At 45.9% G+C, this 9,584-nt stretch overlaps 1 non-coding gene across 1 annotated transcript; it reads left to right on the top strand.

Moving 5' to 3' along the window:
- Positions 1-8,909: 8,909 nt before the first annotated feature.
- Positions 8,910-9,019, top strand: LOC122898241. The gene has a single exon (XR_006382927.1). It is a non-coding gene; the product is annotated as a U6 spliceosomal RNA (small nuclear RNA).
- The last annotated feature ends 565 nt before the right edge of the window (positions 9,020-9,584 follow it).

Genomic DNA, 9,584 nt, shown 5'->3' with positions numbered 1-9,584 from the left:
TAAACATTTGTTACTGTTCTCCTTTGTTGCTTGAATAGCTCTTTTAATTTCCCAAAGCTTTCACACACCTCTTACTTAAAATCTCAAGCCTAATGGAAACTCTTTGTGGGAAATCAATCTCACCTGACTGTTGAAGAAACCGAGGCACCGAGAAGTAGGGTGGCTTGGCCGAGATAACACAGCAAGCCTGGATGAGGTCAGGTCTCCTGACTAACAGGGTTCTCCCTCCTGGACCCGAGAGAATAAATCCAGGGACTTCATCATCTACAGGCACAGCCTATACTTGAAAGTTTCCACAAGAAGCTTTGCTCCTCTGGCATACGTTGATGTCTTGGTAAGAACTTGTGGTGAAATCTTATTCCTTCCTCAAAGTCAGGCTCAAATATGGATGATGTAAAGGAAATTCTCCAGCTTCCCAGGCTGAATTAATCCTTCTTGCCTTGTATTTTGGACAAATACATGATTAGGCACTTGATATCATACCATAACTGAATTGTCATTGGCCAGGAATTTTGTGAAGTAAAAAACAATGTCTTATGCATATCTGTATCCTAAATACTTCAGAGTAGGTGTTCCCTAAATATCTACTGAATTAATTCTACTGATAATGGTGCCACTATGAGCCCACTTGATCTTATAGCAACCCTATGAACTAGGTTCTATTATTGTCCCCATATTTGGGACAGGAACACTGAAGTCTAGGGAATAATGAAATTATTACTTAACTAGTTACTTAACCGAGTTACTTAACTTGGTGAGGTTACACAGCTAGAAAGTAGCAGGACTGAGATTTGAATCTAGATCTTACCATCTTCAGCTCTGAGCTCTTAACCAGTTATTTCCAGGTTCTTGTGCCCATTCACATGGAGCATCTTCCTCCTGGTGACAAATATCTATTCCAGAAGCTGTCCAGGTCTGCCTGCCGAGAGCAGGAGTAAGAAGGAGCTGGGGAGTTCTGAGCTGAGTGGAACAGAAGAGCCTAAAAAAGACTCATTTCTTCTGTACGAAGTTAAAAGGCAAATGGCTTCAACTCCTCCAAAGTGCCTCTCTCCGAGCAGCCCCATGGTTCAGCCACGTATGAGGTTGTAGCATGTTAGAAAGCCTTTGAGAAATGGTATCTCTTCTCGCGAAGCTGACCTTTTCCGGGGCCCGTGAGCCAGCTGACCTTTGTATGCTCCCTCACCAACAGTGGCCGAGGGCTAACTATTTAGTAAACATTCCTCGCCTATTGCTGCATCAAGTATATGGAAGTTGCCAGTGTGTGATTGGGACCAGGAGTTAGATCTCCAGAAGGGAGATGCTACATGGAGAAATACCAGTGATAATTTAAGTGGGATTGAACATATAGGGGCACATATAATGGATAGCTGGAGCTTCTGGGTTGGGAAGTAATGAAGAAAGGGCATGTGCTTAAAGCCTTCAGAGCAGGTCACATAACTGTGTCTGGGTATCAGGATCATCATGGCATGTCTCTTAACCCAGGTTCCTGGTTAAGATCAAGGAAAAAACCCATGGTTCCTGATGGCAGCATTCTCTCCAGAAAGGCCTAGATGCAGCCTCAGAATCCTTTAATACTTAGTGGTCTGTGCAATCATGGAATTGTCCATAGAAGCCAACCAAGACCTTTGAATTTTAGCTTAGTTCTCTCCACATGGTTCCTTCTTGGGAAGGAATAGGAGACTTGGGGAATCCTTCCTAGGAAATATAGGGGTTTGTGTCTTTGTTGGATGTCACTTAGGATAACTTGGGGTCTTGGAAAGAAGACTAAATCAAAGATATGAAGTCAGGATCTGGCCTCGACGTTGTCACAAAGGAATTAAGTGATCTTAGGCAAGGCATCACCTTCCTGGATCTGTATGCCTCATCTGTAAAAGGAAGGGCTTGAGAGGAGTGCATGACTGCCATGGACCCTCTTTTAGTAGTGTGGCTATGTTGAGAAAAGCATGCCCTTGTTCCTAGGGGGCAGTGTCTATATGTCCCCCATCACTAAGGGTAGACACGTGACAATCACACTTCTACTCTCCACTCCCATGCCCATAGCTTCCACTGGTAATATGGACCCTGTGTAGACTTGGTCTTAGAGTCACTTTCATTCTTTTTAGCAGGGGGTATACAGGAAGCTACTACCAACTGAGATTTGCAAGAAAAATGAAAACCATTTGCCATTTGTTGTGGGTTAAGTTGTGTCTTTCCAAAACTTCACATTGAAGTTCCAATCCCTGGTGCCTCAGAATGGGACTGTATTTGGAGATAGGGTCTTTACGGAGGTAGTTAAATTAATATGAGGTCAACAGGGTGGGCCCTAATTCAATATGACTGGTGTCCTTATAAGAAGAGGAAACTTGGGGGCGCCTGGGTGGCTCAGTGGGTTTAGCCTATTCCTTCGGATCAGGTCATGATCTCAGGGTCCTGGGATGGAGCACTGCATCAGGCTCTCTGCTTAGCAGGGGAACCTGCCCCCCCCCTGCCTGCCTCTCTGCCTACTTGTGATCTCTCTCTCTCTCTCTGTCAAATAAATAAATAAAATATTAAAAAAATTAAAAATATTTTAAAAATATTAAAAAAATTTGGACAGAACAATGTACAGAGGGAAGATGATGGGAAGACACAGAAGAAAATGGTCATCTGCAAGACAAGGAGAGTCCTGGAACAAATCCTTCCTCACGGCTTTCAGAAAGGAAGTCCCCCTGCTCACAACTTGATCTTGGACTCCTAACCTCCAGAACTATAAGAAAATGATTTTCTGTTGCTAAAGTCACCCCCTTAAGGGTATTTTGTTATGGCAGCCCTCGCAGACTCATATACCATCCTTGCCTATATGGAATCTGGCAGGAGAGAAGCAAACAAAAATACAAAATAATCAGAGCAGTTTATTTTGTCCTCATTCCCATTGTCAAAGCCTGGCCTTGAAGACCTGGTGAGTTGGGGGTTTATTGTCAAAGAACTATAAAAGTAGAATGTGGAGAGTTATTCCCCTATTTCCATGGGCTTGAGTAAGCTTGAATTTCTCTGAATCTCATCTCCTCATCTCTAGAAGGAGATCTAGATTGAAGCAGATATTTTCAGATTCCTTCACAAGCATAAAATCCTTCTTCAAACAAAATTTAGGCAGACATTTCATAGGTAAAACCTAAATAAAAATGAAGCTGTTGTGATGAGGTAGAAGTGTTGGGGAGGGGAGCGTCTTAAGCATGTCTTCTCTCTATTCCCTAGACTCTTAGTACAGCTAAAATTAAAAAGACCCCATCCCAAGTCAGACATTCTGCACATCTGAGAGTCTAACATCTGAGTCTGTTGGACTGTGGGATGCTTGAGAGAGGAGCTGTCTCTTAAGTAACTTACCATGATGCCAGGTTATACAGCAGGCACTCAATTCATGTGAAAGGAAGGAGGGAGGAAGAAACAATTGGGAAAAAAGGAAAGAGTAACAGATGTTGCCAGAGAATTCTGGAGGTGGCCTGAGCAGTTCTGCAGATGCATCTTTAAGACATTCTATTTTGTTTGCTTAGGAGAAGTCTCCTGGAGCTCCCTAGCCATCGGGCAGAGATTGTTGGTTCACCTAGAACCTCCTCGCCTTTTCTAGGGACAAAGGTTACAAACTGAAACTAAATCAGGCACTGGAGAAGTAGGGGTGGCTGGAAATGGACTAAAATCTCCCCAAAGCCAAGGGTTAAACCGTTTTTGTTTTTTTTTTTTTTCCAAACCAGTTGGGGTTTACTGGCTGAGGGTAGAAACTGGGAGCCTGGAAGCCTGGGGTTGGAGGTTGGTTTTCTTCTCAGCTCCTAGCTAAGGGTTTGGCATTTCACCTGCTAGATGGCGCTGTCCTCTAAGGAAAAACGCCAGCTCCGCTCCACTGGGGCTCAGTCCAGGAAACAGAATAACTGAAGTTGAAAAGAATTGATGGGCTAGAGGTAGAGGAGCTGGGAACCCTCCTTCCCCCTACCCCACCCCCCCACCCTCGCCCCCAGCGACATCTCCTTTTGTGGTGGTTCTGGTTTCCTTTACAGTTCTTATTTTGCAGTGTGGGTGTTTCACACACTCCCATCTGAAAAGTCTCAGGGCCTTTTGCTCCTAACAAAAGTGAGTAGGAAGTGTGTGTGTGTGTGTGTGTGTGTGTGTGTGCGTGCGCGCGCGCGCGCACGCATGCATTGTGAGGAGGGCAGGGATGGTCACTGAGCTTCTGCCCCAAGGCTGCAACTTACAAATGACATGTTCCAGCCCTGGTCTTTGACCTTGACTTAAATGAGATCAGTTGGAAAAAAAAAACCAGTCCGTTCTTCATTCTGCTCACCAAGCTGGACCCCTGAGATCGCTGGTGGCTTTCTTTACTCTGAAGCCTTCTCGCTCAGTTCCAGTCTGCGGGGACAGACGACATGTGGGGACTGAGACTCCCTTTCCCCAGGCAATGTTAGTGTTAGACTGACAGGCTGGCTCCATCCGGGTCTGCATGTGAAATCAGGGCTGCAGCCTGCAACTGCTCCCACTCTATCAGCAGCCAGAAGGAAGGAAAACAAAGATAAGGGGGGGGGGATGGAAACCAGGAGGGGACCCAAGAGGAGAGAGGGGAGGGCTGAGGAAAGGCAGGAGACAAGGGAACAAAGACCAGAGGTGAAGGGTGAAGGGGGTGGGGAGAGGCCAGAGGGACGGGAGGGACCAGGTGTCCTTAAAGAAAGGAAGGGCCATAGAGAGGAGCCGGTGGAGGGGAGAGGGGTGGACCAGCGGGGGGTCAGGGGAAGACAAGGAAGCTGGAATGGAGCTTTTAAATCTGTGCTACAGCCGGGAAACTGCGCAGGCAGGGGGAAGGAGGCTGTGCCAGGCAAACAGGAAAACAGAGGGAGAGGAAGTCTTAGTAATTAGAGAAAACCTGACCAAGGGCCTGAAAGGAGGAGAAAACCACTGCGATGGGGACATTGCAGAAAAGCAAGGCAGGAGAGACAGTGGCAAGGAAGCATTGAAGCAGACGGGGTGGGGGGGGGGGTGGAAGCAAGGAGGCAGAGAGCAGAGCAGCGAGGATGTGGAACAAGCAAAACACAGCACAACTGAGAGTGAGGGAACAGGGAGGGAACCATGAAAAGAATGCTCACCTTATAGTCATAAAAACTGGAATGTGTGTGTTTTGGCCTGCAGCCATTGTCCAGGAAACACAGTGTGGCTTTTAAGCACATTGTGGAGTGGCTGGTCCACACGTTAGTAGCGTGCCCTGGTCTGCTGCTTTGAAATGCAGCTGCTCTGAGCTGCCCACTTGGCGGCCGGCAGCCTGCTGTTGGGGACATCCGATGCAACCTGCTGTCTGTACCCAGGGTCATTCCTGCTCGATTTATGGTGCTCTAAGTTCAGACGTACCAGCTTCTCTTCCAGGGCAACTGCTTTGCTTTGGGGGCTAAGAGTTGAGATGTGTATCATGCTGGTGACCTGCTTGCTGTCTCCTGAATCAGTGGTTCCTTTGAGGATGTTTCTCAGTGGGGCTGGCTCTGGGAGAGCAGAGTGGGAGGCACGTTAAAGGCAATGCAGGATGGATGTGAAGGCGAGGGCCCCTTGAGTCTGACAGTCATAATTGTGCTCCTAGTTTTTCCATTTTACTGTGTAAACCAGCATATATGTTTTAAGTCTCTTCTAGCCTCAGCTACTCGTTGTACAATTGGGCTCATAGTCTCACCGATCTGATAGGGTTCTGATGACACCTAAGGAGATGATCTGTGCAGCTGGCAGGGTGTTCATATTAATGCTCACTAACTGCTAGCTGTTGTTCTTTGTATTATTATTCAAGACCCGATAACGCTCTGTGTGTGTGTGTGTGTGTGTGTGTGCGCGCGCACGTGTGTGCGTGTGCCTGCGCCCATATGTGTTTTGGGGAATCAGTCCTTTGAATGCAGAGTAAGGGCCTTAGATTTGAAGATGTCTCAGCAAAGGAATGATTGTTTGTGAAGATAGAACCAGCAGTGACATGTATGCTGCTTTGAGAAGTAGGAAGACCATTTTGGTGACCAAAGCATGTATGAGATAGTAGGAAACTGGACTAGGGATTGGGGGAACTGAAAAAAAATATATAAAAGAGTATTTTGAGAGGCAGCCCAAACCTGAAGATCTTCATGATGGACAGGTGGTGGGAAAAGGACGTTTTACACATGACTTTAAGGTTTATGGCCGTAGAACAAGGTCAGAGGGAGCTTTCAAGCTAAGAATGATTTTTTAAAAAATGTTTTAAAAAGTTTGTAAACAACAAAAATGAAAACAAAGAAGAACCTGTGACAAAGACCATATGTGGTCTGCGAAGCCCAAAATATTTACTCTCTGGCCCTTTATAGAGTTACCACAACTCGGTTCCACTTAGGGATCAGAAGAAGAGTGTGCTCCCAAATTGGGAAGCCTGGAGAGGTTTTAGACAGAGTGCAATGTCCTCAGAAAATTAGAGGATTGGGACTAAAGCATTGAAACCCACAAGAAATACTAGCTTTTGCTATTATTGAGAACATAGAGGCCCAGGGATGGAAATGAACATGACATATGCTGAAACAACGGTAAGATGGTGGATTGGTTTGGCCAATAACCGTAAACAAATCTCACTTGTAATTATTGCCATCACTATTATGACTCTATTGCTGTCATTGGGACTTGAGGTCTGGTCTTGGGACCCTGGTGTTCTTAAAGCATGAGGTTTGCTAAGATCCCTTCCAATTCTTATTTTTTTGCCCATTTCTCCCTCCTTCCTCATTTTCCTTCCTTCCTTCCCTCTATGTGGAACATGCTTAATTCTCTTTGGCATTTCTGACAGCAGGGCCATTTCTCCTCCATCCTCTTTAAAATCCTGATCGTGTAAGAACTGGTTCTATTTTTCCCTTCACCCTTCCCAGTGATCTTGCTTCCTTTTGCAGCCCCTCCCCCTCCAGGCACTTCCAACAAAAGAGTCAGGTCATTTTTCATGTGGTATCATGAGTGTCAGCCTCCAAAGCGCTTGTCCTTGTTTCCCTGAGTGTCGGAAGTTCTCCGTCTTCCCACTAGGACTTTCTGAGAGCATGGAGTGGATCCCAGAATTTCTAATCCTTCCTGCTGCAACCAAGCGTCTTCCCACACTTTGTTTGAGAAAAAAAACGATTGGGGGGGTGGGGGGAAAGCCAGTGAGGGAGCAAGGCACGCAGCCCTGGCCAGCGCAGGCTGGGGTCTGTGCTGATGGACCAGCTGTGCCCTCTCTGTTACTCAGGGCTGTCTTGAGAGGCCAGTCAGGGGACAAAGATTAGGGTCATCAAGATAAGACAGAGAATATTCAAACTGGAAGCAAAAAGGGGCTGTTTTTCCAATAGTAAGTAATCAGGGAACAGGAGGATGTAATTTGCAGATTAGGAAAGTGAACAAAGAACGTAAAATTAACTTTATAGCAAAGAGGAGCGCAGTCTGTTTGAAGAAATAAGCCTCCATAAAGCATTATTGTTGATAAAATCAGACTGTTGATTTAAACTAAATAGGAAATACGACCAAATCAGGGAGAGGATGGGGGCTCAGTGGAAGCTGAAGTTGAAACTTCAGGCAGAAATGGAAGGGTGGGATGGGGGGACCTGATGGGGCATGGTACCCATGCTGGGGGAGCCATGTAGGACCAGAGCAAGGATGCGTGTGCTAGGGGGCTTTGAGAGGAGGGTTGTGCCTTACCAGGATGCCCAAGTCACCTTCACTTAGGGATTGTCTTCATTTGAAAAGTGGCATTGATTTCTAAGAACTGGTAAATAACAGATACGGTTTTGCACACATGCAGGCCCTCCCTACCCCTCTCCTGTTTTTAATTCTCAAATACCCACAAAAGCTCATTTGAAACGCTAGCAACTTCCTATTTGAACACTAGTCGTTCATACCGAAGCAGAAGAGTCCCAAAGCAATGCCTTTGATCCTGAGGTGATTAGAACAGGGCTTCCGTCCCCTTCCATCAGAGACAAGTTGGCGAGACTAGGATAATGCTCCCACTGTGGGAAACCTAGCTCTGTGCTGGGAGCTGCCCTTTATTTCCCCATGCCAAACCTTCTTGGTCCCACGTTGCCTAGCATGAGAGACAGAAGTATTGTTTTTACTGTCTTTGACCTGCTAAGGCAAGCTCTTCCCAAGACAGGTTTGGAGAAGCATCCCTGTTTAGTAGTGTATTCAGAAGTCGCCACTTGCCCCTCCCAGTCCATTTTTCTCCCTTTTCTCTCTTGCTCCCAACCCTGGAAGCTGCATCTTGGAAATCCATCGTCTTCTGGCTTTCTGTAGAGTACAGCTTATGGGAGGTCCCGGTAGGCACAGGTAGGCTAGGAGAGAGAGTGAGAGAGCAGAGCCTTAAAGGCCTAGATTCCCTCCCTACCAGGTTGTAGGTTGGCGGTGCCTTTCTCTACCAAAGGTCAGAGTGAGTTCAGGGCACTGTCCTTGTCTGTTCAGGTACAGGGGTATTCATGGTACCCTGATAGCTGCTACACTTGGATTGCTTCACCATCCTTTGTTGGCTTCCTTTAAATGATTCCTTGTGTTTAACAGTCCCTTCGTTAAGCTCTCTTCTAATGCCCCCATTTGAGTGTTGTACCATTCTTGTAGGCTTTGAAGGATATAAGTAATGAGAGCTCCTACTTGAAAATCAGAAGGCCTGGGCTACAGCTGAGTACCTATTACAAGTTGACTATGGGACCTGGGCAAGTTGCTTCTGCTTTTGGCTTTAGTTTCTTCATCTATGAAATGGAGATGATGGTGAGACCATCTTTCAGTTAAAGCATGCTATAATTCTGTTTCCACTAGGGGTGTAGTGGGTAGGGTTTAGAGGAAAATAAGCATGTTGAATCCTGGTTTTTATATTTCCTAAATGTGTAGCCTTGGCCAAGTCTCTTGATCTCTTTGAATCTTGGTTTGCATTTTCAGAAAACATGGGAGGTAACACTTCCCTTGAAGCTGAAGGGGTACTCCCTTTGGCAGCACGTATAGTAAAATTGGAATGATACACAGAGGAGGTTCGCATGGGCCCTGTGCGAGGATGACATGTAAGTTGAGAGGGAGGATTAAATAAAATTGCGTGTTTGAAAGCAGCTAGAATCCCTCTCATTACATGGGAGGCATTCAATGCATGTTAGAACCTTTCTTTTCTTTCCTGGCTTTCTTAAAGGGAAAATGCCTGAGCATGAGGGGACAGAAGTTTGTTGGCTCTGGAGGTTTCCATTCTTTCCACCTCTAATTCTGTTTATTTATATTTGTGTACATCTTAGCTCACAGACTCCAATTCATTTATTCCTTCCAATCTGTCTGTCCTTGAAGATTTCTCCCTAGAGCAAGTCCTTCAAAAGGAGGGCAGGTCTGTGGTTAGCTGGAGGGAGGGAACTAGGAGCAGGCCTCAGGTACTATGCTACTCGGCTACCTAGCGTTCTGACCAGGACAAGGATTTTTTTTCACAGCTCAGAGTTCTCTGGGATAGCTGACATATTTCAGGGACTTTACCTTTCTTCTTTATGCAGAAGTCACCATCCTAAGTGAAGGATTGAGCCTCTAATTTTTCATGGTAATCATTCATACCTAGATTTTAGGCTGAAAAGAGCTCCTGCTCAACCCAATCAATAGTCCTGTTCACCCCCAAACTTGCC

Source organism: Neovison vison, chromosome 1 (genome assembly GCF_020171115.1).
Source record: "Neovison vison isolate M4711 chromosome 1, ASM_NN_V1, whole genome shotgun sequence".
Lineage (NCBI taxonomy): Eukaryota > Metazoa > Chordata > Mammalia > Carnivora > Mustelidae > Neogale > Neogale vison.
This window is presented reverse-complemented; position numbering and strand designations above follow the sequence as displayed.